General features: G+C 46.7%; 3 protein-coding genes across 4 annotated transcripts in view; 2 read left to right on the top strand and 1 right to left on the bottom strand.

Moving 5' to 3' along the window:
* The window catches only part of LOC127046411 (uncharacterized), a 632,746-nt gene that overhangs the window by 112,151 nt on the left and 499,909 nt on the right, over positions 1-20,686 (top strand). The window lies entirely within an intron of this gene.
* ATRN (attractin) overlaps positions 1-20,686 on the bottom strand; it is a 384,706-nt gene that overhangs the window by 49,106 nt on the left and 314,914 nt on the right. The window lies entirely within an intron of this gene.
* GFRA4 (GDNF family receptor alpha 4) overlaps positions 1-20,686 on the top strand; it is a 140,904-nt gene that overhangs the window by 66,941 nt on the left and 53,277 nt on the right. The window lies entirely within an intron of this gene.

Raw genomic sequence — 20,686 nt, 5'->3', positions numbered from 1 at the left:
CCAAGACCTTACATACTACAGACGTCAAGCTAACAGGCCTATAATTACCCGGATCACTCTTATTCCCTTTCTTAAAAATAGGAACTACATTAGCAATGCTCCAGTCATATGGCACAACCCCCGAGTTCTTCGATTGCTTAAAAATTCTCGCTAACGGGCTCGCAATTTCACGCGCCAGTTCCTTTAATATCCTCGGATGGAGATTGTCCGGGCCCTCCGACTTTGTCCCATCGAGCTGTTCAAGTACGGCCTCTACCTCAGTTGCGGTAATATCCACTTCCATATCCACATTCCCGTTTATCATCCCTCCATCATCGCAAGGTTCCTCACCAGTCTTATTGAAAACTGAGGCAAAGTACTTGTTTAGATGTTGGGCCATGCCTAGGTTATCCTTAACCTCCATTCCATCCTCAGTGTATAGCGGCCCCACTTCTTCTTTCTTTGTTTTCTTCTTATTTATGTGGCTGTAGAACCTTTTACTATTGGTTTTGATTCCCTTTGCAAGTTCCAGTTCAATGCAGCTTTTAGCCTTCCTCACTTTATCCCTACATGTTCTGATCTCACCAAGGTAGCTTTCCTTACTGATGCTGCCTTTCTTCCACTCCCTGTAAGCTTTCTGCTTTTGTCTAATCCCGTCTCTGAGTTGCTTGCTCATCCAGTTTGGCCTACAACTCCTGCCCATGGTTTTTTCCCCCTTTCTCGGGATGCAGGCTTCCGACAGTCTCTGCAGCTGTGACTTAAAGTAATTCCAGGCCTCCTCCGCATTTAAATCCACTAATTCCTCCGTCCAATCCACTTCCCTAACTAATTTCCTTAACTCTTTAAAATTAGCCCTCGAGAAGTCAAAAACCGTAATCCCAGATCTACATTTGTTTATCCTTCCATCTAGTTTGAACTGAATCAGCTCATGATCACTCGAACCAAGGTTGTCCCCTACCACCATTTCTTCTATGAGGTCCTCACTGCTCACCAACACCAAATCTAAAATGGCATCCCCTCTCGTAGGTGCTTCAACTACTTGATGAAGAAATCCATCCGCTATCACATCCAGAAAAATCTGACCCCTAATATTCTTGCAAGAACTCGTCCTCCAGTGTATATCCGGGAAGTTGAAGTCCCTCATAATCACACATTTCCCCTTTGTGTTTACTTCATTAAAGACATTAAAGAGGTCTCTATCCATATCCCAATCAGATCCCGGCGGTCTGTAGCACACCCCAAGCACTATCTCAGGGGAAGCTCTAGTTGCTTTTTTACCCAGTGTGATTTTTGCCCAGACAGACTCTGTCTTATCCATTCCATTGCTTCTTATTTCGCTACAGCTAATTTCATCATTGATGTACAAGGCTACTCCACCACCTTTGCCTTTCTTCCTGTCTTTTCTAAACAGCACATAGCCTTCAATACCCGTGCTCCAGTCATGAGTACTATTCCACCAGGTTTCGGTAATCCCTATAATATCCGGTTTCACTTCCTGCACTAGTAACTCCAGTTCCTCCATCTTGTTACCTAGGCTCCTCGCATTAGTGTACAGACCTTCCAGCCTGGCCTGCCCAGATTCAGCATCACTCCCCATCCCAGAGAGAGGACATGAGCTGCTGAGAGCAGGGCAAAGCCAGGCTGGGCCCCGGGGGGAGGCGGACCCACGGCAGTGGCGATGCAGAACAGTCAACTCAGGTATGGCGTTGTGATCCCCAGGCACCAGGTCGCAATGCAACTCACTCAATTTTGGCCCCACTGCCTCGCCCCCTGTCATGACAGAGGGGCTGCTGGGCCAGAATTGCATAGGCAGTGGGGTGGTCATTGGTGCCCCTTCCCGCCATTGCCAATGGTACGCACAGAGGTCTTCACTAAGCCTATTCCAGTGAGGAGAGAGGAGCAGAATTCACATGCCACTGTAGGATTGGATCCATCTCTCACTTACCCAGGTTTGCCTCTCTTGACTTCAGAAGAGTTAGTCCTGATTTACATTGGGGTGGGATGAGCTGAGGTTCTGCTGTTATATATTTTTAACACAAACACATACACCTACGCACACATCCCAAGACATCTTAAAGAATCGCACATTAGTTATTCATTAATATGATGATGTTCTGATAGGGTCTTCCAGTCCAAACCACTTCATACATTTTATACACACAGCATCACTAAAATGCACCCACCTCTTCGATGGAGAACAGCCAGCCATTTCAGCAAAGGACCTACTGCACCCTAAGTCCTGGTGCTGGGGTTGTGAGACAACTGGACAAATCTCTACTCTTATGAAGAGCGCTGTGAGAAGTAGGCAAGACTTGGGTTCTAGCAGTCTTGCCCAAAGACCCTATATAGATAAACTGAGTTCTGGTTCTTTAGAATAGTTGTAGCTTCTGAGGAGGAGTGTTACCCCTCTGCTGAGCAGTAATAGGTGTCTGGGATCTTGCAGATCAGTTTCTCAGTAGAGGAAAAATCAGTGATGCAGAGACTGGGTATATTCTTAGTGTAACTTGTTTTATTTAAACAAGTACATCACTCCTGGAACAGAAATGGTCAAACAGCATTCACGGCTCCCAGGAATATCAGCCCAACACCAACATCTGGTTCCCAGGGAGCAACTCTGCCTCAAGGGTTGACTCTAATCAGAGGCCAAGGCGGAAGGTAAACTCCCTTGTTGCTCACACCTCTCCATAGACCCTATCCCTACACAGAAGCTTGCCCCAAACTAACAACTCATTATGCCTTTTTGAGACTGAAAATGTACTCACACACTAAGGCCTTGGCTACATTGGCGCTTTACAGCGCTGCAACTTTCTCGCTCAGGGGTGTGAAAAAAACACCCCCCTGAGCGCTGCAAGATACAGCGCTGTAAAGCACCAGTGTAAACAGTGCCGCAGCCCTGGGAGCACGGCTCCCAGCGCTGCAAGCTAAACCCCATGAGGAGGTGGTTTACGTGCAGCGCTGGGAGAGCTCTCTCCCAGTGCTGGTGCTGCGACCAAACTCGCACTTCAAAGCACTGCCGCTTCAAGTGTAGCCATACCCTAAGAAAAAGTACTTGGAAGACTGTCTAACAGCTGACCTGGTGATGCCTGTCATAACAGTATCCTGGAAGGCTGAAGTGCTGAGTCACCCATGCCAATATCTGAACATGTAGCTCCTAAGAAGCTAAATATTCCAATATAAAGGACTTACTGGGCAAACTGACTCATGTTGAGCTACTTATAATGAGTAAGGAGTTGTGGTAGAAGCAAAATCTTACCAGGGGCTTTAACCACTCCCTCTTGGTTTGACGGCAGAGTTCAGCCAAGCATACAAACTCTACACACAGGAAGAAGAGGAATTATTTTTAACAGAGAGGCTGATTAACTTCTGAAACAAACTACCCAGGGACATGGTGGATTTTCCATCTCTTGGTGTCTTAAAATCAAGACTGGGTGCCTTTCTGGAAGGTGTGCTTTAGTCAAACTGAGTCATAAGGCTCATTCCAGAGGTAACCGTCTGAAATTTTCTGCCCTGTGTTACACAGGTCTGATGGTCACTTCTTCAGCCCTTAAAATGTCTGTAGTGTTGTTCAGAAGAGTTGACATTGTGTCCTGAGTACGTTCCAAACATGTTTCCGGAGCAGCTCATTGAGCTTGTCTCTTCTGGGTATGGGGATGGAAGTGAGGGTGAAATGACACAACTCCCTTTGACTCCAGTGAGGTCAGGATTCTACCTATGGGTTTTTACAGCCATTAAAGGAAATGAGATGTGAAACGCAGAGCTCTCGCAGTGGTAGAGGGGCTATGGGGCACCATCAAAGTCTGCTTTACTAGTGCTCATGCAGGCTGTGATACCGTGGTGACAGTCTGTTTCCCCTCCAGACTCCTGATCGGGACTAAGGAACAACCAAAGAACCATAGAATCCTAGGACTGGAAGGGACCTTGAGAGGTCATCTAGTCCAGTCCCCTGCACTTATGTCAAAGAAGAGACTGCCCTATAGAGACTCTCTCTCAGAGATTTTGCGCTGAGCAGAGTGTATGCTGGGAAGGGATCTGGGAGGGTCAGTCAGTGCTGTGGGGATACCAGTGCGGAGGATAACCACTCACGCATCCCCAGATTGCCAGATGTTCTGGGGCTGCTGGGAATGGTGTGAACCTGCGTCCACCAGCATGACCTCGCACACATGGTGGATATGAGGTTATGCCACATGAAGGATGCCATTTTGAAGAGCACGCTGCTCCACCCCTATCGGCATGACTGTGTACATAGGTATGGTGAATTCTGCATAACCTGAAGTCTTTAAATTGGGATATGGGCCACTGACTTCCAAAAGTGCAGGATCTGCCCATTTTTAGCCCATCCAGCCCTGCTTTAAAATGTCCAGTCCAAGGGACTCTGGAATACTCCTAATACCCTGGTTATGGCCAAGTATTGTAAGCGTATCACTGCTTTCTTCTGGGAGGAATAGATATGATAGGGATGGGCACCTGAGAAGCAAGAATAATAATGGCTGGAGGTCAGACCTGCCGAATTGTCTTTCCTGTGGAAGCTGGAAGGCCAGACCTAACACAGTTACAGCTAGTGACGATTTGTCTGCCATTCGCATGTGGAAGATCTCTATAAGCACATTGCAGCTTGTTGATACTATACAAATAATCATCAGGTGATCTGGAGTGCTGTCACTAACGCTGCATGCATGCTTCTTAGCTGCTCTTTATATATGATTGTCTCATTTTACACTGTGCTTTTCCTGTCAGTCTATTGCATCCACCTGTTGAGGCAGGGACTGTCTTTTTATTATGCACGTGCAGTGTCTCGCACAATGGGTGAACCCTCATTGGTGACTCTCGGTGCTAACACAATACAAATAAATAATAATATGGGGTTAAATTAGATGAACTAAAGCCTCAACCTAATAAGGCACATTGACGTCAATGGGATTGCTCACATGCTTAAATTTAAGTGTGTGCTTAAGTGCTTGCTAGACCAGGCCCTGCAAAATGTAATCCATAGAGCTGAATATGTAACACAGATCTGAGCCAGCATAATGAAGTGAGCTGTATTGTAGTTCAAGTGAATAGAACATGATTCATATCAGCATTTCCCCTGCATGATATATAGAGATATACCTATCCCATAGAGCTAGAAGGTCATTGAGTCCAGCCCCCCTGCCTTCACTCACAGGACCAAGTACTGATTTTTGCCCCAGATCCCAAAGTGACCCCCTCAAGGATTGAACTCACAACTCTGGGTCTAGCAGGCCAATGCTCAAACCACTGAGCTATCTCAGAGTGGACTGTGTGATACTTTTCCCAAACCTCATTTTCGTGTCTTCCTCCCTCTATACATTCGTCAAAGCCCCACTTTCTGCTGGGTAAAGAAGCAGAACCAGAGACGCAAAGACTATTTTATTTCTGTACTGATAAAGAATTTGCTCTACTTCTGAAGGAGCCTTATTTTCACACTGCATCTCTGTGCATGGGGCCACATCACATTTAGAATAACCACTGGGATGTCGCTTTCCTCCTAGGACCCGAGAGGCTCAGCACCTGCCCTCTTCCCCTCCCCCCCAGCATTCTTCTCAAGAACTGCTGAGAGGGAGAGAGACCTGGCCTACACCTAAAACTTAGGTTGACCTAGCTGCGTTGTCAGAGCCGGCTCCAGGCACCAGCTGAGCAAGCTTGTGCTTGGCTTGGCAGATTCCAAGGGGCGGCATTCTGGCCACTCTTTTTTTTTTCTTTTTCTTTTTGGTTTGCCGCTCTGGCCGCCCTGTAGGGGGCGGTGACGTGGAGGAGGGGAGCGCCCTGCAGCAAACTCGACAGGGCTGCCCGTGTCCTTCCCTCCCCGCCGACTGGAGTGTCGCAGAGCCCTCCCGGCAGGCGGCATGGTGGGAAGGGTTGCGTGGTGAGCGCCCTGCTGAAGCCCTGGCCGCCCCACTTCTCTCTCTCCTCCCTGCTCCCTTCCCCCCGCTAGACCGGACGCACACTCTGCTGCACGTCTACAGCACAGGGATTCCCCCTGCACCCTGGCTCCAGCTGCCCGGCAGGGTTTTTTTGTTGTTTTTTTTCTGCTTTCCCGCTCCGGCCGCCCCTCAGGTGTTTTGTGTGTGTGTGTGTGTGTGTGCTTTGCCACTCCATCCGCCCCGCAGGTGGTTTTTTTTTGTTTGTTTGTTTTTTTTGCTTGGGGCGGCAGAAAAGCCAGAGCCAGCCCTGTGTGTTGTTCAGCCGTGTTGAAAAATTCACAGCCTCTGAGAACCTTGGCTAAGCTGCGGTTGTGCTGCTGTAGCGCCTGTAGAGAAGAAATGGCTAGGAGCTGTACAGGGAAGCTACACATTTCACCTGCTGCTTGCTCACTTAAATCCTAGTGTTCTCTGCAGAACACTTGCACTCTCGTGGCATGCAGATGAGGGGGATGTATGTGTCTAAGGAGGCTTTCATCCCAAAAAAATCCCAAAGTGCTTAGCTAGGCCAGTCAGAATAGTGGCTTGAAAAAAATCTGTGATGGATAGGCTGATAAAGCAACCCACTTAGGGCTCAACCTGTGAGATCTAGATACATTCACTCCACTTCACACAGTGCACAGTCAACCTGTGGAACTCCTTGCCTGAGGAAGTTTTGAAGGCTAGGACTATAACAGATATATATTCATGGAGGTTAAGTCCATAAATGGCTATTAGCCAGGATGGGTAAGGAATGGTGTCCCTAGCCTCTGTTTGTCAGAGGGTGGAGATGGACGGCAGGAGAGAGATCACTTGATCATTGCCTGTTAGGTTCACTCCCTCTGGGGCACCTGGCATTGGCCACCGTTGGTAGACAGGATACTGGGCTGGATGGTCTGACCCAGTATGGCTGTTCTTATGTTCTTACTTCCCCTGTGTCTTCACTTCACTTCGCTTCCCCTTTGAGGAGGGAGCAGCATCTCCTACACCTTTCCATTTCTCCCCCGGCTGCTTCCTCCTGTCAGCCTGGGCATCCATCAGGGCTCAGGTTGAGATTTTCAAAGAGTCTAAGGATGTTAGGTGCCTATTAATGTTCGTCACGTTGGCCCCATTCACTAGAGTAACCTACCACATCCCAGTCTTCAATGCATTTATCCTCCCAACACCCCTGTCAGGCAGGGCTACTATGCCCATTTTACAGATGGGGAGCTGAGACAAACAGAGACTAAGGCCCTGTTGATTTCAATGGAAGTTAGGCATCGAAATACCTTTGAGGATCTGCGCCTAAGTGGCTTGCCTTAGATCATACAGTAAAGTCTGTCGTAGCACAGAGAATTGAATGGAGCTACTCTCCATTGTACACTGTGCTCTAACCACTAGACCATCCTTCTCAGCTTCCTTTTGCTCAGTTTCTACTGCATTTTGACCCCCGCTTTGAAAATGCCAGCCTCTGCTTTTATAGTTAGCCTGGATCATTCCCTTTTTCATTCCCTTAGAGAGAGAGAGAGTGTGTGTGTCTGTCTCTTTCTCTCTCTCTCTCTCTCCTGCACTCTCTGTGTTTCCCAGACTGGCATTGCCTCGAGTCCCCAGTGCCCTCGGAAGCACATCTGCCCCTCCCAAAGAGGGTTTCATGGTAAACACCTGGTGACAGATGTTCTCTAGCATCACCCGTGACCTTGGAGACGGGCTTTGTCAGAAAGCTGTTCCTTTTCCTCCAGCTGGCTGGCTGGGGATGAGGAACGAGAGGGAGCTGCCAAAGGAGGGAACTGTGTGCCCAGCATGTGGGAAGTGAAGTGTTAGGACACTGCTAGAGCGAGTCTCCCGGGACCTCTTGCCTTGAGTTCTTAAAGAAGTGCTTTCACACTGGAGTAAGCGTGAGAAGAGAGAATGCCGCTGCCAGAAGCAAACCTGCTCGGCCAGTCAGTCCCTTCATTTCCTTGGCTAGTGTTCCATAGAATCCAAGGCCAGAAGGGGCCACTGCGATCATCTGATGTGATCTGCTCGATAATACAAGCCAGAGAATTGCCCTGAAATAATTCCTGTCTGAACTAGAGCCCTTCTTCTAGGGGAAAAAAATCAATCTTGATCATGGGCAGTGGGTGAAGTCCCCCTTCAGGGAGGCTAGCTCGCTGGCCCCACCCTTCCCTTGGCAAGTTCTTCCTATGGTTAACTACCTTCGCTGTTAAAAGTTTGTGCCTTCTTTCCCATCTGAATTTGTCTAGCTCCAATGCCCAGCCATTGGATCTTGTTGTATCTTTGCTAGATTGAATAGCCCACGATCAAATATTTGTTCCCCGTGAGGTGAAGGCGCCTGTTAACCTTCTCTTTGTTAAGCCAGCTGTGCTTGCTTCTGAGATTTTCCCCCTCTCCTTTATCCTGGATTCTGCCCGCCGCCACATCCAGCAGTGAAGTTATCTTGTGTTTGTCATACTCCATGTCCTGTGATGTCACTAATGGCGTGTTATGATGTCACAGCCAGAAAAAAACTGAGCCTGAGAAGCAGGAAGCCTTGGTTTAAAACGTAATGATGGCCATAGTTGTTACACATGCAGGGACTGAACCCAAGACCCGTGAATAGGGAAGCAGGGGCCTCTGCTGCTTGAACTAAAGAAACCATTCCCTTAATTCAAATGCAGTAGCAGACTCATAAACAAATTCACGTGGGCCATCCACTAGTGGGAGACAAAGATCTGAAAGGCCAAAAATATAACTGGGTTCAAAAAAGAATTGGATAAGTTCTTGGAGGTTAGGTCCATCAGTGGCTATTATCCAAGATGGTCAGGGATGCAACACTCTGCTCCGGGGGTCTCTAAACATCCAACTGCCAGAAGCTGGCACCGGGGACGGATTACTTGAAATCAGGGCTGCCAAGAGGGGGGGCAAGTAGGGCAATTTGCCCCAGGCCCTGCAGGGGCCCCCATGAGAATAAAGTATTCTGTAGTATTGCCACTTTTTTTTTAATGGAAGGGGCCCCCGAAATTTCTTTGTCTCAGGTCCCCTGAATCCTCTGGGCAGCCCTGCTTGAAATTACCCTGTACTGTTCATTCCCTCTCAAGCATCTGGCACTGGCCACTGTCAGAGACACAATACTGGCCTTCACAACATCCCCTGGCGATGAGTCCGCAGGTTGACTGTGCATTGTGTGAAGAAATACTTCCTTATGTAAGTTTTAAACATGCTGCCTATTAATTTTATTGGGTGACCTCTAGTTCTCATGTTAAGTGAAGGGATAAATCACTCTTCTTTATTCACTTTCTCCAAGCTGCTCACAATTTTATAGACCCTTATCATATCCTATCTTGGTCATCTCTTTTCTAAACTGAATAGTCCCCATTTTTTAATCTCTTCTCAGATGGAAGCTGTTCCATCCTCCTAATCATTTTGATGCACTTCTTTGCACCTTTTCCAATTCCAATATATCTTTTTGTTGGGATTCTGAGACAGTTCAAGGAGAGAGTCTGGGGGGGAACAAGAGAGGAGATGACAACTTTCCAAAGCACCCAGGCAGTAGAGGTGAGAGCATGAGAGTAGATGTGAACTGCCAGAAGCATGAGACTCTTCAAGGATAAGACTCAGCTGAGAGACTTCCAGGGAGCAGGAATTTCTGAGGTAGCAAGCCCCAGCAAGGAGGCCTGAAAAGGACTGTGGGCCTGAAGGCGGGGCTATAAGGAAGGGAAAACCCTCAGACAGGCCTGGAAAGACTCTGTGGGGACAGCTGTGTAGAAGCTGAGAACCGTTATAAACTTCTAAGGGTACGTCTACACTACCGGATTATTCCGATTTTACATAAACCGGTTTTTGTAAAACAGATTGTATAAAGTCGAGTGCACACGGCCACACAAAGCACAATAATTCAGCGGTGTGCGTCCATGTACCGAGGCTAGCATCGATTTCTGGAGCGTTGCACTGTGGGTAGCTATCCCGTAGCTATCCCATAGTTCCCGCAGTCTCCCCCGCCCACTGGAATTCTGGGTTGAGATCCCAATGCATGATGGTGCAAAAACTGTGTCGCGGGTGATTCTGGGTAAATGTGATCACTCAATCCTTCCTCCGTGAAAGCAACGGCAGACAGTCATTTCGTGCCCTTTTTCCCTGGATTACCCTGGCAGACGCCATAGCATGGCAACCATGGAGCCTGTTTTGCCTTTTGTCACTGTCACTGTATGTGTACTGGATGCCTGTGACAGACGCGGTACTGCAGTGCTACACAGCAGCATTCATTTGCCTTTGCAAGGTAGCAGAGATGTTTATCATCCCTATTGCACTGTCTGCCATTGTAATTTGGCGATGAGATGACTGTATTCAATCATTTTGTACAGTTTGCAATTGGGAAATGATGATGATGGTTATCAAGCATTTTGTACCGTCTGCTGCTGTCATGGGTGCTCCTGGCTGGCCTCGCTGAGGTTGGCCGGGGGCATATGGACAAAAGTGGGGATGACTCCCCGGGTCATTCCCTTCTTTATGTTTTGTCTAAAAATACAGTCAGTCCTGCCTAGAATATGGGGCAAGTCTACTAGAGAGCCAGAGAGCACAGCCGCTCTGGGTCAGAGCCCCAGAGATCCCGATGAAATGATGAGCTGCATGCCATTCTAGGAGGTGTCCCTGCAACAACCCCACCCATTGCTTCCCTCCTCCCACACCCCTCCTGGGCTACCATGGCAGTGTCCCCCCATTTGTATGATGAAGTAATAAAGAATGCAGGAGTAAGAAACACTGACTTTTTAGCGAGATAAAGTGAGGGGGAGGCAGCCTCCAGTTGCTATGATAGTTCAGGCAGGACATTAAAGAGTTTCGGGGAGAGGATTGCAGCCTCCCGCTGCTATGATAGTCCAGGGAGTACAGAATCTTTTCTTTAGACACGAAAGGGGTGGGGTGGGGGCTGATGGAGCTCAGGCTCCCAGCTGCTATGATGAGGACGGTTACCCAGCATTTTGTACCATCTGCCAGGAATGACCGGGAGTCATTCCCATTTTTACCCAGGCGCCCCCGGCCGACCTAACTGAGGCCAGCCAGGAGCACTCACGGGCTGATGACAAAGACAGCTATCAGTCATTTTGTACTGTACCATCTGCCACCGGGGAGGGGAGGGGAGAGGATGCTGCTGTTTAGCGCTCCAGCACCCCATCTACCAGCAGCATGCAGTAGACATACAGTGACATTGAAAAGTGGCAAGAAATGATTTTTTTCCCTTTTCTTTGAGGGGAGGAGGGGGTAAATTGACGACATATTCCCTGAACTACTGGCAACAATGTTTTTGATCCTTCAGGCATTGGGAGCTCAGCCAAGAATGCAAATGCTTTTTGGAGACTGCAGGAACTGTGGATAGCTGGAGTCCTCAGTCCCCTCTCCCTCCCTCCATGAGCACCCATTTGATTCTTTGGCTTTCCGTTACGCTTGTCACACAGCACTGTGCTGTGGACTCTGTATCATAGCCTGGAGATTTTTTAAAATGCTTTGGCATTTCGTCTTCTGTAACGAAGCTCTGATAGAACAGATTTGTCTCCCCATACAGCGGTCAGATCCAGTATCTCCTGTACGGTCCATGCTGGAGCTCTTTTTGGATTTGGGACTGCATCGCCACCCGTGCTGATCAGAGCTCCACGCTGGCCAAACAGGAAATGAAATTCAAAATTTCACAGGGCTTTTCCTGTCTACCTGGCCAGTGCATCCGAGTTCAGATTGCTTTCCAGAGTGGTCACAATGGTGCACTGTGGGATACCGCCTGAAGGCCAATACCATTGATTTGCGGCCACACTAACCCTAGTCCGACATGGCAATACCGATTTCAGCGCTACTCCTCTTGTCGGAGAGGAGTACAGAAACCGGTTTAAAGAGCCCTTTATATCAATATAAAAGGCCTCATTGTGTGGACGGATGCAGGGTTAAATCGGTTTAACTTTGCTAAATTCGGTTTAAACGCGTAATGTAGACCAGGCCTAAGACTGAGTGAGCCTGGAGAAGTATTGAGTATTTTATAGTAATAAAATACCACCAGAAGAGGAGTGGTGTTCTGAGAACAATGGGTGTGGCAGTTTGTTGGTGAGATGGACGGTAAACTGAGGCAGTGGGTGGGTTTAATGTCAGGCAGGAGAAGTCCCTACTACATACCTAAAATTGAAATTGAACGGAGACACCAACACTAAATACTCCTCCAGCTCCAAAAGGTCTGCGGCATTTTTAATTTGACCCTGCAAACAGACCAGAGATGGTGCATATGGAACTGATCGAGTTTGGAGGCGATATGTTTGTCCATGTCTCACAGCCATACAGAAGTGTTGTTATCACAACTGTCCGACAGACATTTAAAACACCTCCTCAAATCCTGAGAGGGCTAGGGTGAAAAGTCAGTACCCACCCCTGGCAGGTTGCCAATGTTACATTTCACCCAAAAGACAGCATCTGTCTGAAGCATTGGGCTGGTTTTGACTCTCAAGAAGGAGCAGTAGATCATGAGCATCACTTCCCACAGCATCCGGGCTTCTCCAATGCGCTAATAAAGTATTGACCCTGCTCAGTTTGTGCAATTTGATACAGTCGCAGCACGCAGAGACATGGAGGCAGGACAGTTTCAGTCACCAACAAATGCGGGGACAAAAATGATGACAGTGAAAAGGGGCTGGATCTGGATTTTGAGGTTGACGCAGTACGTTGGAGAACTTGCTGAGTATAAACTCTTACAAGGTCCTATAGAAATGTATACTAGGGAGGGTCCCAGGGTAGTTCTGGGCAAACCTTTTTTTGGTGAAAAATGCAGATTAGGTGACACCAACATGTTTTGTGAATTGATGTTGGTTTTGCTCAATGGTGCATAAAAAAAATTTGGAAAAAGTCAAAACATTTAGTTTTAACATTTTCTTTGGGGAAAAAATCAATTTTTTTAAACTACTTTTTGTTTTGAAATGTCCTTCAATTTTTTTGTTAAAAAGTCCAACATTTTAAAAGAAAACTGAAATGAAACATTTGATTTCCGATCAAAGCCATGGTTTTGCTTGTTTGTTTGACTTTACAATTCAGGTAAAAAATTCTGAAAAAAAACTCCTTTTTGCTTGGACCCAAAATGAGTTCTTATTTTCTTGGAACTGTCAGTGAACAGAAAAAAATCATTATTCTCTCAGCTCTATCCCCCAGGTCTGCATGAAAGTGGAACAGCTCTATGGAGCAGCTATAACATAACCCAGGTGAGGCAGACCTAGCACCAGGCAACAATCAGGGTCTGACTGCAAAATAAAATTTGAGATTCTAATGAGAGAGACAAGGGCCCTGCTGGGTGGCCAGCAGCCAGGAGAAATGCATCTAACGTGTGTCTGCTGAAAAAGTTTGTCACAGAGAAAGAAAAGGCCTGGAGCTGGACTGTATTTGATCCTTGTACACAATGTAGCTATCAGGGCGTGTGTTTCTCATGTTGGTGTCTGGAATAAAGAATCCTGACTCATATCCTGCATGAGAAGGTGCGGGAGGTAATAACTTCCATTGGACTAACTTGTGTTGATGACAGAGACAAGCTTTCAAGCTTACACCAAGCACTTCTTATCCTGCACGTAACTGATGAGTGGCTGCACTGAGCCGAGGGCTGCGTTCCAGTATCCTTCTTGGACTAAGACCAAGCACAAACAATGCTCTGAGGTAATGCCACATCAGTATCAGACAGTGTGGATGTAACTTTGCAGGGGAGCATCTGAGAACTTGTCTGATGTCAGGACATCCCTGCATGTTTAGCAACTACCTGGTGAGGTCACATCTGGAGTATTGCATCCGGTTTTGGAGAGAGTCCAGTGGAGGGCAACGGAAATGATCAGAGTGCTTAGGCACATGACTTACTAGGAGAGGCTGAGGGAACTGGGGTTACTCAGTCTGCAGAAGAGAAGATTGAGGGGGGATTTGATAGCAACCTTCAACTACTTGAAAGGGGGTTCCAAAGAGGATGGAGCTTGGCTGTTCTCAGTGGTGGCAGATGACAGAACAAGGAGTAATGGTCTCAAGTTGCAGTAGGGGAGGTTTAGGTTGGATATTAGGAAACGCTATTTCACTAGGAGGGTGGTGACAGGGCCGGTGCAACCATTTAGGCGACAGGCGCTAGGATTTGGAGGGCGGCATTTTCTTCCACAGTGAACCCAGAGGCCGGATCTTTGGCCGCCCCGGTCGCCGCCAGCATTTAGGCAGAGGGAGCTGGGGCAGGGGAGCGCGGGGAGGGCCGCCTGCAGCAAGCAAGGGGGAGTGCGGCATGCAGGGGAACTCCCCGCCCCAGCTCACCTCGCCCCGTCTCCTCCCCGAGCACCCCGTGGCTGCTTCACTTCTCCCGCCTCCCAGACTTGCAGCGCCTAAGCTGATTGGCCTAAATGCTGCTGCAAACCCCATTTAGTTGTGCAAGCTGCTTCTGCACCTACCAGCTGGCGTTGCTCCAAGAACCTGAGTCCGGTTGCTAAGCCGCTCTCACCAGAGAATTCTGAGCAAAACATCTCCCTAGCCAGGAGGATTGTTAGTAACAACCGCCCAAGCTGCCCTGTGTAGTTGTTTCATTAGCTGCACCTTTTGTTCTGAGGTTTAAAGCCTGTTTTTACACCAAAGCCCTAATTCCACCGAGCGCTACTAATAACAATCATTATCAATCAGCGGCCACTTGTGTTGGCTGCTCTGACCTAATTCAGTAAAACGATCAGCCAAGCAGCATGAGCCGTGCAATATGTGTGGTGGGGGTGGCTATAAAGAAACACTCCCAGAGGGGACTGGTGGAAGCTCCAGCACGTGGGTTATTTAGTAGTGGGCTGGACACCGCCCTGGAGCAGGTGCCAGGAACAACCTTTCACTAGTTCGGTGTCGCAATGTGAATGTGGCCTTACACGTTGCTGGTTCTGTTGTGCTTTTCACAGCATACTAGGGAGCTGGTGTATTTCATTTCCGGCTTAGCATAATAACATGATTCTCAACAGTCCCTTTCATGACAACGCAACCTAGTCATTATTTTTGTGCAGCACCTTAAAGCATTTGGTATTGTAACAAATCATTGGCGAACTACCCCTGTAGGGTTGTCACTATGCTGCCCGTCACAGTAACTCTGAGCTTCCCGGAACGGGTGGGGAGAGAAGCCAAATCCTCTTGCCTCTAGCACTTATGCTAAAAGAGAATCTCTAGTAGCCTTAGCAGAATGGTGACTATGACACAAAATTGAGCAATACTGATTCTCTTTGTGCAAGGCAGTGTATTCGATGCACATTAACCAATCATGATAGCACTATCATTATTCCACCGGCACGTGTGAAATCAAATCTTTGCTGTCTATAAAGGGCTCTGTTCTCATGTACACCTGAGCACCTGACCGCACAAATCGACATACACAAGCTACAAGTGTAATCTTAACATTGGTAACAACAATACAAATGAGCCAGGTAACTTCACAACTGCATGACTTTATCCTTGGATGCCAAAATTTGATGTCTGTCCCCCCCAATTTTGTGGTTATCTTCTCCATCAAAGCCATGTTTGACTATATTTGGACCATTCTGAATAAACTGAAGGTTAGTTTTCCAAATATTAAGTATTTTGCTGCTAATAGACATATCAGTATCGACTAACCAGTTTGAATTTCACTGTCAGGATATGAAAACCAGGATCGTCTAACGGCTGTTTGGTGGCCCTTCCATGAAACCAGTTGATAGCGTTAGCCCACCCCTACTAGGCAGGTGTCCACACTGCAAAACTCCCAGAATGAACTGGGAATCTTGGTGGAATGGGGCTGGAGACTCACAGCATCCTTTGGCCCTGAAAATCAGAGTGGAGACATGTTGCGGGGGGTAGGTGTCCATGGATAAACAGAGAACTTCAGGCTCTTGTGCTTTCTGGCATCTCTCATCAACGCTTAAGTGAATTAAGTAAAAGCCTTTCAATTAAACTAGAATGACAGTAAATAGCTACTGCCACCTAGTGGAGGATTTGGGTGGCCATTTTCCTCTGAGCAGTAGAAAACAAGACCACTGACACTCTCCCTAGAGCTCAGAGTAGCAGCCGTGCTAGTCTGTATCAGCAAAAAGACAGAGGAGTCCTTGCGGCACTTTAGAGACTAACATGTTAATTTGGGCATAAGCTTTCATGGGTTTAGCCCACCAAAGTTTATGCCCAAATAAATTTGTTAGTCTCTAAGGTGCCACAAGGACTCTTCGTTCTTTCTCCCTGGAGTGAATAGCTTGTCTCAGAAATAACAGCAATCACTATGGTCATCCTCAGGACTGTGCCTGAATCCTAAACCTTTTGAGGGTTTTGAATCCACACCTTGTAACTGCAGAACGTCAGTATTTAAAGGGACGCTGGCAGATTGCATGCGAACTAAATTTTTCAATGGAAATGGGTTTTATCTGTCGTAGGTTTGCAACCTGAACACCGCAATGCTGGGCTAGTGTCAGAGAACTGGGGCAAGTGAACCTGGCATCTGAGTGCCCTGCTCAAATCTTAACCTGACACTCCCCCTGCAGTTGGACAAAGTGTGTTTCACGTCATTCCCCAAACTCTTGCCCAGTGTCACCATCCACATCACTGCGATGTCTTGCCCCAGAGCCAGCTACGTTTTAGTGCTGGATGGAGCTGTCCCCATAGCGCAGAGTGGGACCTGCTTGGTCAGTAAAATACTTTGAGATCCATGAGTGAAAAGCACTATAGATGTGCTGAATACTATTTAAAACCTGGGATGATCCTGACTTCCCTCACATGGTGAAAATCAGGAGTAACTCCATTAAAGTAAGGAAAGCTACACTGATGTGAGATCAGAAGGAGATCCAAAATCAAAGACAGGCCAGGTATATATAGCCATATACAGGATGTGAAAATAAACTTCTGACCCCACCAACCCATAGTAACAGTGTGGAATTGACATCAAGTAAAGGGAATAATACAGGAAGAAGGACTTTCAATATACTCAAAGAGAGAAGGGAGCTGAAAGTTCTGCTACAACAAAGGGGCAGCAGGAAAAAAGCCCATATCTGTGGTCCAAATGCCAGTGACCTGAATTTGGCACTCACATACCATGGTGATGGGCAGCAGTGTACAAATCATAAGGTAGAATTGTGTTGAGAGAGACCCCTCAAAGAACACGGTGAAAGCAAGACCATGAACTTGCTCATCCTTGGCAAGGAAGAGCTGATTTAGTGCATACAGATCTGGTCACCCCATCTCAAAAAAGATATACTGGAATTGGAAAAGCTTCAGAAAAGGCCAAAAAAATTATTAGGGGTATGGAATGGCTGCCATATGAGGAGAGATTAAGAAGATTGGGACTTTTCAGCTTTGAAAAGAGACAATTGGCCAGGGGGGAAGGATATAATAGAGGTCTATAAAATCATGACTGGTGTGGAGAATGTAAATAAGGAAGTTTTATTTACTCCTCCTCAGAATACAAGAACTAGGGGTCACCAAATGAAATTAATAGGCAACAGGTTTAAAACAAACAAAAGGAAGTATTTCTTCACACAGCGCACAGTCAACCTGTGGAATTCTTGCCAGAGAATGTTGTGAAGGCCAAGACTATAACAGAGTTCAAAAAGAACTAGATACGTTCATGGAAGGTAGATCTATCAATGGCTATTGGCCAGGATTGGCAGGGATGGTGTCCCAACCTCTGTCTGCCAGAAGCTGGGAGCTGGGGGACAAGGGATGGATCATTTGATGATTACCTGTTCTGTTCATTCCCTCTGGGTCACCTGGCATTGGCCACTGTCAGAAGACAGGATATCGGGCTAGATGGACCTTTGGTCTGATCCAGTATGGCCGTTCTTATGTCCCTTTCGCTCATGGACAGGTTAAGATGCATCCTCCATATTGTAAATTACAGAGATTTTTCTCAGAGAGACACTTTCTTTACATTGCATAAAATGACTCCTGAGGGCCTCGCTGGGGGAAAAGTGATGTTATGTTGTCTCACCAGCAAACATACTGCTAACAATAAAAATCTCCCAGATCTTTTAGTTATTAAATAACGTGATTATGGAATGAGTCATTTGTAACATCGCCATTAAAGTTGCTCCAGTGTCTGCGTCATAAACAGAAAGCACCAGCATTCGGGTCATTAAAACTTGATCTGTAAATATTGCTCCTGGTATCTCTCTTCATGTGAGTGGGTCTCAGCTTGAGAACATACTCGCTTTATATTTTGTAGGCAAATTTTTGACTCTGTGAATGTTTCATTTGTTTTAAGTAGACTCCTGTCAAAAACAGATAGCTAAGGGTTAATGTCTCTTTCACCTGGAAAAGGTCTTTGAGTGCATCAGGCAGGCCGGACTAACTGTTAAGGCCAAAAAGTGTCAAATAGGCCAAAACAGAGTAACTTACCTGGGGCACCAGGTGGGTCGAGGAACCATAAACCCCCTACAGGCCAAGGTGGATGCTATCCAAAAGTGGCCTGTCCCAAAGTCAAAGAAACAGGTCCAATCCTTCTTAGGCTTGGCCGGGTACTACAGGCGATTTGTACCACATTATAGCCAAATCGCTGCCCCACTGACCGACCTAACCAAAAAGACCCAGCCAAATGCAGTTAAGTGGACTGATGAGTGTCAAAAGGCCTTTACCCAACTTAAGGCGATGCTCATGTCTGACCCTGTGCTCAGGGCCCTGGACTTTGACAAGCCATTCCTAGTAACCACGGATGCATCTGAGCGTGGTATAGGAGCAGTTCTCATGCTGGAAGCAACGGATCACAGCTTCCATCCTGTCGTGTTTCTCAGCAAGAAACTGTCTGAGAGGGAAAGTCACTGCTCAGTCAGTGAAAAGGAATGCTATGCCATTGTATACGCCCTGGAAAAGCTACGCCCATATGTTTGGGGACGGCGGTTCCAGCTACAAACTGACCATGCTGCACTAAAGTGGCTTCATACTGCCAAGGGGAACAACAAGAAACTTCTTCGTTGGAGTTTAGCTCTCCAAGATTTTTATTTTGAAATTCAGCACATTTCAGGAGCTTCTAACAAAGTAGCTGATGCACTCTCCCATGAGAGTTTCCCAGAATCCAGTAGTTAAAAAGTGTTCTTAAAATGTAAAAGTCTGTTAGTTAAATACTTAGTGGTATATGTAAAGGTGCATGTGTTGTATTACTCTGTTTATTTTAGAGTTCTAGGAAGAAATCGCTGTCAGTGAGGTTCCCCACTGTCTGCGATTTGGGGGGCGTGTCATAAACAGATAGCTAAGGGTTAATGTCTCTTTCACCTGGAAAGGGGTAACAAACAACACCTGACCAGAGGACCAATCAGGAAACAAGACTTTTTTCAAATCTGGGTGGAGGGAAGTTTTGGGTGTGAGTCCTTTGGTCTTGGTCTGTTCTCTTTCTCGGCTCTGAGAGTGACCACAGGAATCTCCAGGCTTTCTAATCTTCTGTTTCCAAGTTGTAAGTACAAGGATAGTAAGACAATAGGTTTATATATTTTTTTTGTATTTACATGTGTGTAGTTGCTGGAGTGTATTCTTTTTGGATAAGGCTGTTTATTCATTTTTCTTTTAAGCAATTGACCCTGTATATTGTCACCTTGATACAGAGACCCTTTTATGTCCTTTTTCATTCTTTTTATATAAAGCTTTCTTTTTAAGACCTGTTTGAGTGTTTTTCACTGGTTAAGGCTAAGAAACGAAGGGAGGGGGGAAAATCTCTTTGTGTTAGATTTACTAAGCCTAACCTTGCATACCCTCTGGGTGAGGAGGGAGAGAGATTAGATCTCTCGGTACTTGTGTTTCAAGGACTTGAAGCAGGGAGTATCCTAGGGTCCCCAGGGCGGGGAAATCTGGGAGGAGGTAAAGAGGGTGGAATCCCTTTGTTTAGATTCACGGAGCTGGAATCTGTATATCTCTCCAGGAACCCAGAGAGGGAACACCTGGAGGGGAGGAGGGGGAAGGGAAATGGTTTATTCCCCTTTGTTGTGAGACTCAAGGAATCTGAGTCTTGGGGTCCCCCAGGGAAGGTTTTGGGGAGACCAGAGTGAGCCAGACACTCTAATCTTCTGGCTGGTGGCAGCGATATCAGATCTAAGCTGGTAATTAAGCTTTGGAGGTCTCATGCTAGCTTCTCATGTTCTGAACTCTAAGGATCAGATCTGCGTAGGAGAGTTAGGACAACTCCCAAAGTACCTTATGGTCTTTGCAGATTGTCTGTGTTTATACTCGACGTAGTTAGTGTCTGCTGGAGTTCACACTGAGTCCCAACATCCAGTCCAACACACCGTTACCAGTTGCTCATGTGACGCTGACAAACTAATTCCTTTTAGGCTGAAATTTTGCACATTTTTTCTTAGCCCAGATACTTTTAGAACATCTGAGCAAAATCCGTTGTCCGTTTTTTTCAGTTGTGTATGTAAAAAAAAATATGTAGACCTTTTCCCAGTATGTTCTGCTCAGAAAATTTGTGCATGGATAACTCAGCAGTGACTGAAGGCAGAGGCACCAAACTTAGCTTGTTTGATCAATCTCATTAAGATTTAGGGAGCACGCTCAGTTTGAAGAAAGTTGGTTCAGTTTTTTTTAAGGTTATAAGAGCTGAAGGGGGAGTTTCATGCATGCCTAAAAGAATGTTTCTGTCCACCTTTTGGAGTGACCTAAACAATCCTAAAGTGCTGAATAAATCAAGATCCATGAAGAAATCAGGCTTGCCTTGAACTAAAATTTGTCTAAAGTTTTGAGACAATTTATGCTTTCAGAGATGGGGGAGTCTGAGATGACCTGGAGTTTGACAGGATTGCTGTGATTGAGAGCCAACCTCGGCATTTCGGGGTAGCCATGTTTGTGCTGGCCTGGAGCTTGGATGGACAGAATTTAAACAGCCAGAC

This window comes from Gopherus flavomarginatus, chromosome 3 (assembly GCF_025201925.1).
Source record: "Gopherus flavomarginatus isolate rGopFla2 chromosome 3, rGopFla2.mat.asm, whole genome shotgun sequence".
In the NCBI taxonomy this organism is placed as follows: Eukaryota; Metazoa; Chordata; order Testudines; family Testudinidae; genus Gopherus; species Gopherus flavomarginatus.
Note: the sequence above shows the minus strand (reverse complement) of the source record. Positions and strands in the feature narration are given on the sequence as shown.